The following is a 14182-nucleotide window of genomic DNA, read 5'->3' on the forward strand; positions in this document are numbered from 1 at the left end:
TGAATTACTGGAAAATGAGGTAAGTACCAACGGACCGATTTTAATTCAGTTTGGCCGACAGCATCATGGTATGTATCTTTAGGACATTCTTCAGCGTAACCCTTTTCAAACATATTATTAATGAAATTGCAGTAAGCCTTTTTGAACTCTATATCTCGAGCCATACGTTTCTCTAAACCAACAAATCTAGATAACGCATGAGGATAGCTATCAGGTAAATCGGGAATATTTTCGCACCATAGTAAGCCTACTTCAAACCGACCAGACGGCAGACGTTTAGCGGTGGTATTCAACGTATTTAAAGCAAGTTTGTCTTGTTTGGAACACAAACTGTCTAACTTCGAAATACCTATAGCATCTAAACGAAAATAATCTTTAATAAGATCCTCAATAACTAAATCACTACGACTGCTATCGTTGAAAACGGTGTGATTTATAAAATTAATTGGTTTAGTCCACCTAGTTGACTTACCATACAAAACCCAACCTAAAGCAGTACGCGTAGCTAATGGTTGGTTCTTAGAACCTTCCCTAACTTCACGACTTACTGTCAAATACCAGTGTTCAGCACCAATAAGAATTTTAGGAGTTGCATCTACAAGTGTAAGTTCACTGCTCAAATCTCGAAGATGACCGTGTTGTAATATATCGTTTCGATTGACAGTTTGGGTGAACAATGAAAGTGAGTCGATAGCTTTGGCGTTAGTGACAGAAAACATCTCAGAACAGTTTTTACCTTTTATTGAAAAACTTACATGCTGGACAGGCTTATATGTAGACATGCCGGCGACGCCGTCAACCTTAATTGAATCCTTTGGCCCTGTGACTCCTATACGATCTGCCACCTCAGAATCGATTAAAGTCGCCGTTGAACCGTCATCAAGTAAGGCGTATGTAGCATATTTTCCGTTAGGCCCACTTACTTCTACCGGAACGATTTTTAAAAATATTTGATTATGTTGTAATGTGCTGCTGTTGTGTGAATAAGTGTTAGTAACCATGACGTTACTTTTCTGATCAGTTTCATTAGAAGGCAAGAGAGAAACCTCATTAACAGCATGATGTATGGAAGGTGTGGATGTCGAGTGCAATAATGGGTTATGAAAACGTTCACAACCATCAACACCACAACGATCAATTCTACAGGTTTTCCAACGATGTGACTTTGACTTAAGACATTTATAACATATTTTTACCTCACGTAACCAACGCCATTTGTCATCTAAAGTAAGTGACTTAAAATTGTCACAATCAGTCAATTTGTGTTTATTTTTACAGTAACGACAAAGATCAGTATTTGTTTTGCGTGTGGATATGGCATTAATATTATGGTAACGCATAGGATTATTGCTAACTACATTTACTGCAGGTCGCTTTGAGTAATCAAGAACTAGACCGAACCTATTTTGTTTATCAGCCTCAATATCAAGAAATTTAGATAAAAGTTGTAATTTTGGGATTGTCCTGTCACTATAGTAAGCAAAGTCTTTCCAATGACTATATAATATAGGTGTCAATTTGCTTAGTACACTATGAAATATTTCTAATGAGTATAAATGTTCCTTTTGGTTCAAGCTATTAATGACTGATATACAATTACGTAACCTACATGCGAAAGAATTGAGTTCTTTTTGATCATAGCTTATCTTAGGCAAACTTCGAACAAGGGTAATCTCGTGCCAGACGATGACTTCTGGCAATGCAAATGTAAATATATATATACATCTCTAAAACTTCTTCAGGTTGTTCAGCCGTGTACAGCAACGCAGACACGCTTTCAAGCGCGCGCCCACGGAGTGCACATCGCAAGCGAGCGAGATTTTCTGTTGGTGAAAATAAGTGTTGAGAATCTTGGTAGGTACGTTTAAACATAAGCCACTCGGTCACTCGGCCGCTGAATGGCAATAAATCGATGAATTTATGTGAAATTTTGTGTGAGCATACTCCGGTTGGAACATCCATTTTATTTTCTAAGTTCTTAGGCAATGTGTTTGAAAACTGTTTGTTATCGTTCAATGTAGGTTGCCTAGAGAAACGAATATTTGACGTTGACCGAAATAAATTATTATTAGTCGATTTTGATGTAATTTGACATGTCAAAGGTTGTTCATTGTTAACATATTGCAAATATTCATGTTTTTTAGCATTATCAGAAGAAAATATAGTCTGAATGTTACGGTTGATGGGTTCCGAAATATGATGAGATGAATTACTTACATAATTTCGATCGACATAGTTTGGTTCCGGAATTGAACCTGCTAAAAAATGAGCATTATCTTTTTGTTTCGGATTCATTACGGGCTCAATAATGTCTATATTTGGACAGGTAAAAGTATTATGTGCGTCGTTTACCCAGGACGCAGTACGAGAATGTGATGGACTAACCAAACGAGTGGAGCGGCGCTCTGATTACTGAGCCGCTAGGTTTGCTTCCATCTCCAGTTCTTCTACTTGTTTCGCCTGTTGAATGAGCTTACGTTCATGTTCAAACCTTTTCTGGGCCAGCTGCATGGCGAACTCTTGTTCACGTTCGAACTGCTCACGCTCCCGTTCCATACGTTGTCGGACTAATTGTGCCTCTGCAGTCAACCTACGTGCCCTAACCGTGGACGATGACTGCAGAGACCCCGATATACGCGATCTGGAGCCGGCACTAATATTCGTACGTTCGGTGCTAACTGTGGGATACTGACTAGATGTAATAGGGTGGCCAGACGCAGATGCCAACGTGGCTTCGTCTACGATGTGGTCAATTACAGGTGACCGACTGAGCCCATCTGCGACAGGCATATCCGACCCTGAATATACATCGCTAGTATCCTTTGCTCGAGTACATTGCTGCGTCTTGGATCTCGTATGCATGGTTATAGCAAATACTAAAACGGCAACGAAGGACCAAATGTGAAGGATGGAGATCAAGATGACGAGCAAAAAGTAAAACGGCACCGTTGTAGTTGTAGAATATTTTTGTATTAAATTGACTTATGTCATATAAAAACAATATAATATTATAAAAAATCAAACAATAAAAAAGGTATAAAAATAGTTTGCAACAATACTACTAGCTACTCTCCCTGGCTTCCCACGGGTGTACATGTATTATATATACCTATAAACCTTCTTCTTGAATTACTATCTATAAGAAGAACCCGCTTCAAAATCCGTTGCGTAGTTTTAAAGATTTAAGCATACATAGGGACGGACAGACAGCGACAGCGACTTTGTTTTATAATATGTAGTGACTAGCTACTCGCCCCGGCTTCGCACGGGTGTACATGTACATGAGTTTTATACTATGTAATCATTGAGGGGTTTGGGCTGTTGTTAGGCGCTTGGCCTGTAGCACTGCGACCTACATAGATCTGTTGTGCTTGCCCTTTTTCAGAGTAGAGAGAGTAGAGTATAGATAGATAGATAAGTAGTTTATTGGAAGTCTTACAAATTATAATAACTAGCTGTGCCCGTGAAATTTATAGCCTATATGTTATACTGATGTACGAGCTATATTACTGTAAAGTTTAAAAACTACTATAAAATGTATGAGATTTTATCAGATATGTTAATTACTTTTTAGATTTACATAGAATTAATCTTTATTCAAATAAACTTACTATAAGCACTTTTGAATAGTAAAAATATCCTAATATTTATGTTAAGAAATATATTTATTACTAGTATTTACATAACGTAATTATGCAACTAAGAACCTAAAATTAAAAAGCTTAAAAAATATAATATGATGACTAAAATATATTATTAAAAGAGGTTTATGTTAATATACATTGTTTTACAACATATATTTACAACACGATACTGCTTTATTTTATAACGTCCTATATATGTCCAAACTGTCACAAAAAGATAAAGAATAGAATAGAAAGAAGAAGAAGAAAGAAAAATATTTTATTCAGTGCAATGTAGAATAGAACAGAATAGAAATAATCTTTATTCGAATAAACTAATATAAATACTTTTGAATATTCACATTTTTTTTTATTCTACCACTCATTCAGAACGCAGACTCATCACAAGAATGAGCAAGAAACTTGTGTGTTACTCTAAATTACTAACTAAATTGTCATTTTCTTTTTTTTTATTGGGTTGTTTAGGCTATTGTTAGATGTGTAGCACCTGTAGCACTGCGACCTACATAGATCTATTGTGCTCGCCCTTTTCAGAGTTCGCTACCTAGACCCGTCAGGGACAAGAATTGAAAGATATTCTTAAGAGCGATCGTTTTTATCTGCTCGGGAAAGAGTGTAAACTTTCCAAAGGAGATATTTCGTTTATGCATGAGTGGGCTACAACCACATAGGATGTGAAGCGGCGTTTCCTCTTAAGTTTGGCAGAATCTGCAGATACTTGTCGTGCATAGGCCTAGTTTAGCCATATGCTTGTTTAATTTGCAGTGTCCTATCTGTGAGGGCCTAAAGAAATAATAATATTTTTTACTCAATAGAAGTAGTCTATTGGAGTATTTGTTCGAGAAGCCCGATAAGTAAATTATCATCCTGCAGGTATTAATCCTAACTTTAATTTATACATAATAGGTACAAAAAAAATTGGTAGATCTAACACTCAAGTAACATTGGTAGTTTAACCCCCAATTCACGTCTACTAATAAAATTTAATTTAAACACTTCGGCCAATCTGAATAGGTCTTTATGCGCTCATTGTCAATCTAAATAGGTCCTTATCCGCTCATTGAATGGCCCCACATAAGTGACAAGGAGACGATTGACATTTTTATGGGCAATACAATTGAAGTATTGTATGGAATGTATGTCAACCGTATCTTAACTATGTTACATTAACCCCATCAATTACATAATATAGCCACCCATTTGAATAGGCAATCCCATTCACACGAGTATGTTTAACATGGCTCATATAACAATAAGTTTTTATATATTTATAGTAATATATTATTGCATTTGTTAGGTATATATTGTATACTAGCAGTACTCGCGACTTCGTCAGCGTGAAAATTTCTAAAATAAAAGTAGTGTTTACTCCTTATTACATCCGCTACCTGCCAGTAAAATTCCCGTCAAAATCGGTCTAGCCATTTCAGAGATTAGCCGGAACAAACAAACAGACAGAGAGACAGACAAAAATTGAAAAAAAATGTTATTTTGGTATATATACCGTATTTATATTCATATGCATGTAGTAAAAAACTGTTATTTCAATATTACAAACAGACACCCCAATATTATTTATATGAATAGATATTTATTTTGCGTACAAGAAGAGCAGGTTGATACCAGACTTGGTTGGACAGGGAGAGAAACACGAGCTGTGAAGGTACCTAATAACCTACACCCGGGTCATATGTCCCGGGAACTGCTCGGAGTTTCCCCCTCTGTCACACGATGGACCCGGCACCCGACGGCGAGTCCATGGAATGCTAAGAAGTTCATCTCTGATTCAAAACTCGTAAAAATAATAATCTCAGGACAATTCACACAGCGCCATCTAGACCCAATACATAGTGATACATTTTATTTTCGTAAATATTATATTATACATAGCGATAGCGATCAAACATCCAGACCGATACAAACAATCATACTCATGAATACAAATGTTTGTACCATGCGAGGAAACGAATCCACGACCATCAGTACCTAAATCGGTGTGCTACCACCGCTAAACCACCGAGGTTATCAATGGCTATTACCTACCCCATCTTAGTTAATAGTCTTAAAGATATGTATGTATTAATAATTAGGTCATAAAGTTCATACAGTACATAGATAAATTTACGTAACTTTATCGTATTAATGCGTAGTAAGAAATACTTTATGTTTATCACGTTTTAATTATTGAATTAAACGATCAAATTGCAATTGGATCGTGTAATAATCTTTCTTCGTATTTCTAATATATATATGTATATATATATATATATATATATACGCATACTTATATTCACACACATAGGCCCTCCCCTCTCAATGGTATTTCGTCATTCTCTTTCCACAACCATGTACTCTTTACCTTATTCATTTACCTACTATTTTTTCATTTTTTTATATTTCTAAACATTGTATAATTATAATTTATTTAGTGTATACATACTATTTTTGTTTTGTTTTTTTATATCTGTAAACATTGTATAATTATAATTAATTTAGTGTAGTATAAGCATCATAATTTGTTTAACTTATGTCACATTTCGGTTGGGGGCCTGGTGATCTGTACTACAGGTTATGCCTATCTCAGACACCGGCTCCTCACAGCAAATAGATTAAAATAATAAGTCAGTTCGATTCCTCGATACAAACATTTTAATTCATAAGTATGGTTGTTTGTATCGGTCTGGGTGTTTTCTAAGTATATTACTATCATAATTTGTTTAACTTATATCACATTTCGGTTGGGGGCCTGGTGATCTGTACTACAGGTTATGCCTATCTCAGACACCGGCTCCTCACAGCAAATAGATTAAAATAATAAGTCAGTTCGATTCCTCGATACAAACATTTTAATTCATAAGTATGGTTGTTTGTATCGGTCTGGGTGTTTTCTAAGTATATTACTATTACTAGCTGCGCCTATGGTTTCACTCGCATGATTTTAAAGCCTGTGTTATACTGAAGAATAACATATAATAGTGTGTAAATTTTCATTTCATTGAGTAGTTTTTCCGTGAAAGAGTAACAAACATCTATCTATACATCCATAGTCACAAACTTTGGTGTCTGTAATATTACTAACATAATAATATGATGTAAGAGTTTAGACACCTAAATTAAGCTAATGTACGAGGTTTTATCAGATTTGTTCATTAGACATTTTTAGAAATAGAAATAGAGTTAATTTTTATTCAAATAAACTTTAAAATAAGTTTAAGGAGTTTTGAATAGTCAAATTTTTAAACGCGAAATTTTGTGAGTGTGTTTAGATAGATGAATGGACTATTGAACAGATTATGATGAAACTTTACAGTAATATAGCTCATAGATCAGAGTTATTCTGAGGTTATTAAATGTAAAGTTACATCATCATTCGTTCAGTAGTCCATCCATACTCACAAACTTTCGCGTTTATAATATTAATAAGACATTTACAAAATGTACGACAAACAGAATTACCGTTTAAATCCTCAACAGAAAGTTAAAAATTAACAGAAATTCCTAACAGCTAGTCATAAATACCATTTTCTAAACCACTACATCAACCACAGAAGGGAAAGTGGTAACAGTACTCTGTACTTCTACTCACAATGTAGTTCATCTTGACTACAGATTTGACTTGACGACCTCGGTGATCTAGCGGTTTAGCATACCGCTTTACGTCCTATGGTTGCGGGTTCGATTCCTCGCACGGTACAAACATTTGTATTTATGAGCATGATTGTTTGTATCGGTCTGAGTGTTTTTTATGATATATATATTTATAAAAAAACATCTATATATTTATATCAGTTATCTAGCACCCATAATATAAGCTCTGCTTACCTTGGGACTAAATGTATGGATTGTCTAGAAATATATATATTATATATCAACAACCGTTTTTGGGTGAGATATGATAGTCAAAATTACGTAGTCCTGACGTCTGAGTCCTCGAATTGGCAAACGCAGTGTAGGACGCCCTGCAGCTAGATGGAGCGATGATATACATAGGGTTGCGGGTGGAAACTGGATGAGATGGGCTGAAGATCGTGCCCAGTGGCATGCCTTTGTCCAGCAGTGGACTGCAGACGGCTGATGATGATGATGAGGTCTTAGTCCTCAAGAATAGCAACACAGGGTAACACGGCCATCACATGATGACGTCAAATATATAAGAGGTGGGCCAAAAAGCTTTTTTGCCATCCTCCGATCGATCGCCTGATCGAGGTTTGAACCCCTAGCCCTCAGTCTAAAGTCGTGTCCGTTAGACGGGAGTTGATCTTCAGCCGCTCCACAAATCCTACCTGTGCCATCTGCACTCGCCCCCTATCGTCCGGTGAAGCTGTAAAGGCCAGCTGCGGCCAACAGCATTACAGCAGTCCGAAAAAAATAAAAACTCTAAATTTACAATATTCTTTAAATATTACGATTCTTTTCAGAATCATTATGTAAAATGATAGGTGCTTACGTCAATCTGACGTATGTGATGGCCTCGGCATACTTTGCTATCATTAATAATTCAATTGATGATAATAAGAGCTGATCTTTCATATACATTATTTAGAACACTAAAGAAATGTTGTTGTTAATGAAAATTAAATAAATTAAAGAATAATCGTTTATCGGAAAAGAAATGTTGTTGTTAATGAAAATTAAATAAGAGATCACTTATTTCGAGATCACCCTTATTTTTTTTTATTTATAACACTTTATTGCAACAACATATAAAGGACATGAACAAAATTAAAAAAATAAACTAAGTACATAATACGGTCTTATCGCTAATGCAATCTCTTACAAATATTATATTATCTGTGCTCTTACAGACAACCTTTAGGGAGAGAGTCTTTACAAAAAATAGGCGCATTAGTGGAAATATAAAATTATATACACTTATATAAATAAAATATAATACATATCAGCAAACGTACACAGAAATGGGTTTTAAAAAATTAAGTGCTAAAATATAATACGCAAATTTACATATTTATACATACGTATGAATTGGTTATCGGAAAAGAAATGTTGTTGTTAATGAAAATTATAATAAGTAACTTCAAGATCACCCTTAAATTTTAATTATATATCAAAAACAGTTAATTATCTAATCAAATCATATTATATTTGTTCATGTAGGTCTATTACAGACAATTTTTTCGTAGTATAGGGGACACACCGGGTTGTAGTTCACCTGATGATTAAATTTTAGTTTTCCTTAAAAGGAGAGCATTTTTGGCTTCATCCAGTTTTGAACTTACTACTTAATAATTAAGAGTAGTTAAGCCACGACCTTCTCTATATAGTAAACATTAGATCATTATTTAGAATTGGATTAAGTATTTTCAAATTGTCACTTTAATTTTACAGTTCCAAAACTAAACGATAAAACGGTGCCATCTAGTATGATATATCATATATTGTCTAGTACCCATAAGTGTCTACCATACAAGCTCTACAGTTTGTGTTATGGATACTAGACAACTAATATTTGAATACATCTTATATATAAAATTCTCGTGTCACAGTTTTCGTTCCCATACTCCTCCGAAACGGCTTGACCGATTCTCATGAAATTTTGTGAGCGTATTGAGTAGGTCTGAGAATCTACCAATATCTATTTTTCATCCCCCTAAATGTTAGGGGTAGTCCACCCCTAATTTTTTATTTTAAGGCAAAACAACGTTTGCCGGGACAGCTAGTTTTTATTATAAATATAAGTGTGGTATTTCCGAATCGATACGATATTGCAACCATCAAGGAAAAGGCTTATTCTTTCTTAAAAGACCAGCAATGCACTTACAATTCCCCTGGTATTACGAGTGCCAATGGGCGGCGGTAATCACTTACTAGGTGAGCCGCAAGCTCGTTGTCTCCTATGCTATAAAAAAAAGTTTTGCTTATTGTCGTTGGCATTTCATCTCATTTACTTTTATTGCAATGCCCACACACACACAATACTTGATCAAGCTTCATCATGTCAATTTAAATATGTACCTACATGAACGTGTGCGGCCTACTGATATAGTTTTTTTTTTAGTTTAACTGGTAATACTGGGGAACTCGGTCTCTTTTTGTCTCTTAATTTGACGACCTCGGTGGTCTAGCGGTCAAGCACACCGCTTTACAACCGATGGTCGCGGGTTCGATTCCTCGCACGGCATAAACATTTGTATTCTTGAGTATGATTGTTTGTATCGGTCTGGGTGTATTCTATGTATAATATGTATGTATTTACAAAAAAAAATATCTATGTATATGTATCAGTTCAATACTGAACACCATAGAAAATAGACGAGGAAAAATGTTAGGGCACTTGATACGGCACGATGATTTCATGAATATTATTATTGAGGGGAAAATAGAAGGAAAGAGGGGGAGGGGAAGATCAAGGAATAGCTACATCAAACAAATTGAGGACAAAATGGGAGTCGTGTCGTATCAAGAATTAAAGAGCATGATGGAAGATCGCGGAAAGTGGCAAGAGCTCCACCGACAAGAGAGTAGCTCTTAAATTATGAATGAATCAGTTATCTAGTACCCATAACACAAGCTCTAACTAGCTTATCTTGGCTCTAGATGGCTCTGTGTGAATTGTCCTAAGATTATTATTATTATTAACAATAGGATCTTATTATTAATCGATCGATCCCCCGTCCAATTCAAACGAGGTTAGAACCCCTAGCGATACCCACAGACTAAAGTCGTACCCGTCAGGAGTTAGACTTCAGCTCCAATCCATAGGAGTGCCATCCATATGGTTCGTTGAAGCTGTAAAAGCTGCAGCCAACATTAGACCGGAAAAAAATCTCAGGACAATTACACACAGCGCCATCTAGTCTCAAGATAAGCAGAGCTTATGTTATGGGTACTAGACAACTGATAGATATGCATATATATATTTTTTAAATCCATACATAATATCCATAGAAAACACCAGTCCAGACATGTGACACATTGCTAGCAATATACCATGGCAGATTTGCCACCATGTAGTTTGCCACCCCCTGGAAACCATCGTGCTAAATTGCCATTTGCCAAGATGGGCTAACTGACCTGGCTTCATGCTCATTTTATCATCCTCCACTGGTGCCCGCTAGCGTGAACCTTTAGCGCAGGCAGGTGCACCATTCCATTTTAATCCATAAAAAAATTTACTTAATAGCACAGATAACATAATATTACATTTTAATAGTAATATTTATTTTTTATGGATTCGTTTATCAATATTTTTGTATATGTTCTAAATTATTAGAAAGAATAAAAAATAACAAAAATTACGAAATGCTCCGAAATAAACTTGTAATCTCATCATCATCATCATCATCATCGCAGCCCGGAAGACGTCCACTGCTGGACATAGGCCTCCCCCAAAGATCTCCACTTGTAATCTCACATAAAAGAATCTAAATATTACTAGGCATTTAATATTAACTCTGTCTAAATACAAAACTATAACGGAAATTAATTAAATATTAATTAGTTGGAGAAAATAAGTCAGATTTAATTAAATTAATCTTATTTTAATATAAGTTAGCGAACGAGACCTTTAGATCAATTTCATTAAGCGAATAGAATAGTAAAATCGGTCCGTTGCTACCGGAATTAAAAGGGCCTCGTCAAACGTACGACAAGACAAAACAAAATCTTATTTAATACTAGCTGCACCAGCGACTTCGTCCGCGTGGAATTTAACTTTATTTTTCTAAAATAAAAGTAGCCTAAGTTACTAACTACCTGCCAAAAAAAGTCCCGTCAAAATCGGTATCCAGCCATTTCAGAGATTAGCCGGAACAAACAGACAGACAGACACATAGACAAAATTTTAAAAAATGTTATTTTGGTGTATGTATTTATATTCATATGTATGTAGTAAAATTCGATTATTTCAACATTACAAACAAGCATTGCAATTTTATTTATATGTATAGGTTTGTCGCTGCAGACGCGTCTTCAGATTCAGATATTCACTACTTATAAATCTCCTAATAAATATGTGCCTATAACTAATATAGAATTAATTCGTTCATGCATGGGACTTAACATTAGACAAATACACGTATCGAAGTACACAGTATAAATAATTAAGCTATAAAAAAACATCAGTTTCTTGCCAATTTTTCTCAATTGAATCTATACACTGAACTGGATGGTAGGGAAAGAAAAGTTATCCAAAAAATTTTACGTTCCTATGCGCCTGAAATGTCCTATATGAATAAATGATTATTGAATTTGATTTTATTTGAAATAGATACACAGACGTATTTTTAAATTTGCAATATTATTTCGGATTTTGAACAATCTTACTAATATTAAACGTGAAAGTTTTTGAGTTTGGATGGATGTTTATTACTCTTTCACGCAAAAATTATACATCAAAGAACACATAGGCTATAATTTACATCCAGTTGAAACCGTGGGCACAGCTAGTATAAAACCAATCTTATATTAATATTGTAGTGAACTCCTTGATAGATTTTTATACTATTTTAAACTTTATAATAATATTCTTTGACATATTCTTTATTGTTACTTTCTATTATATATCGCTGTCATACTAGTCGCATTTTATTTTATCTCCGTATTTTCCTCATTAAAACCCTCAGCACCTCTCACTCATCAGACACATTTAATGTGTCACATCACATCATCATCACATGACACACTTCAAATATTATAAAAGCGAAAGATTGTGGGTATGGATGAATGTTTGTTGCTCTTTCACGCAAAATCTATTTTGATGAAACTTTACAGTAATATAGCTTACACATCAGGATAACATATAGGCTATAAATTTCATGCAGATGAAACCGCAAGCATAGCTGCTATATAATGATATAAAATTACAGAAATATCTATTTATTTATATATATTTAGTCTACAGTAAAGTTTGGGTGGCAACATCGCAAAGTGTGCAGCCACCCTACATCCAAAGTCCATGATTCTGTTGTCGCAGTTCTATTGCAGTCGCCATGCAGTCTAAGCCGAGTAATTGACCCATGACATTCAAGATTGAATGCAACTGCCCATTCAACGAAGTCTGTGATGCAACCAGCATCCATTGAATCTCGTTGATTTTATTCCTTTGTGCACAGATGACACATTTCATGGTCACCTAATTGGTTTTGTGTTATTCTATTTTATTTATTCATTTTCAATTATATAATATTATAAAGTTGATTTTATACTGGATCCCGCACTAGGCGAACCTGTATCGAGAGAGTCCGCAAAAGAATTGTCAGATTATTAACTATTACAAGATCTTGTAATAGTTAATCATGTGGCAATTGAGTAGAGTAGATATGACAGAGGGAAAGTGATTAGTAATGTGGACTGATGATCTTATTGCTAGCAATGTACCATGTCAGGTTGACCACGCAGTTCCCCCTGGACAACAAATTGACAAAATTCTTGATGAATTTGTCACGATGGGCTACCTGACTGACCTGATCTCATACTCATCTTATCATCTTCCACTGGTGCTCCAGCGTAAACCGTTAGCGCAGGCGGATGCAGCATTCCATTATCATCTATAAAAAAGAGAGATTTGACATATCAGACGAGTGAAGATATTTTAGTTTGATTTCACAAAAATATTCAATATCAATTGTAAATTACATATAATTAAATAGAGAAAATAAAATAAAATGAAGTAAAAAGAGAAAAAATTTCATAATTTTTTATACTATATACAGTAAGACCTAGCGATACGTTCCAATAAATGATTAAACGAGACTATCTTTCGTTCTATTCTTCGGAATCACTACTATGAATATTTTTGTTTTCTTCTTGCTCAGTTAAATCCTTGAGCTCATTATTATAAAGACTACTAGCTGCTTCTTGAACTATTCCCTCGACGTCTGTAGATTAAAAAAAATGTAATGACTATTCAAAAGTGCTTCAATGTAAGTTTATTTGAATAAATTATTTTCTATTCTATTCTATTCTATTCTATTCTGTCCGTTATGTTCCGAAGAATTTGTTTATTCGATTACTTAATAACGAGTACGGTAAATTGTTTGTTGTATTATTAGAGTTCTTGTATGTACACACAGAATTCAATAAAAATTGGTGAATTTCGGAGTTTTTTTGTTACAAACTCTCGACAGTTTTATATATTAGATTTATACTATACTATCTGGGCCCGCGGCTTCGCGTGCTTAACGTTTTTAGTCTACGTATTATTCTGATATACAATCTATTTTACAGTACAGTTTCAAATTCCGTTCAGTAGTTTTTGCGTGAAAGACTAACAAACATCCATTATCACAAACTTTCGCGTTTATAATATAATTAAGATTAAGATAAGATATAACAATTATATATATTTTATATTTTCCCAATTATTATAATCGGTATAATGGCTTCTTTGATCATTCCCTTAATCCGTCTTCACGATTTCTTATCAATAGCCAACCACTTATATTTAACTAGCGACCTATCCCGACTTCATATGGGTACTTTATCATTATCATTCATTCATTCATTCATAATTTAGCTCTTGCCCGATCTTCCATCAGCTCTATAAAACAATCAGTCAGTATAAAACAAAGTCACTGTCG

General features: G+C 34.6%; 1 protein-coding gene across 1 annotated transcript in view; it reads left to right on the forward strand.

Moving 5' to 3' along the window:
• LOC131848564 (neural/ectodermal development factor IMP-L2-like) overlaps positions 1-14182 on the forward strand; it is a 99913-nt gene that overhangs the window by 22927 nt on the left and 62804 nt on the right. The window lies entirely within an intron of this gene.

This window comes from Achroia grisella, unplaced genomic scaffold, assembly GCF_030625045.1.
Source record: "Achroia grisella isolate CSIRO2021 unplaced genomic scaffold, CSIRO_AGI_Agris_v1 utg1090, whole genome shotgun sequence".
Taxonomy (NCBI): Eukaryota; Metazoa; Arthropoda; class Insecta; order Lepidoptera; family Pyralidae; genus Achroia; species Achroia grisella.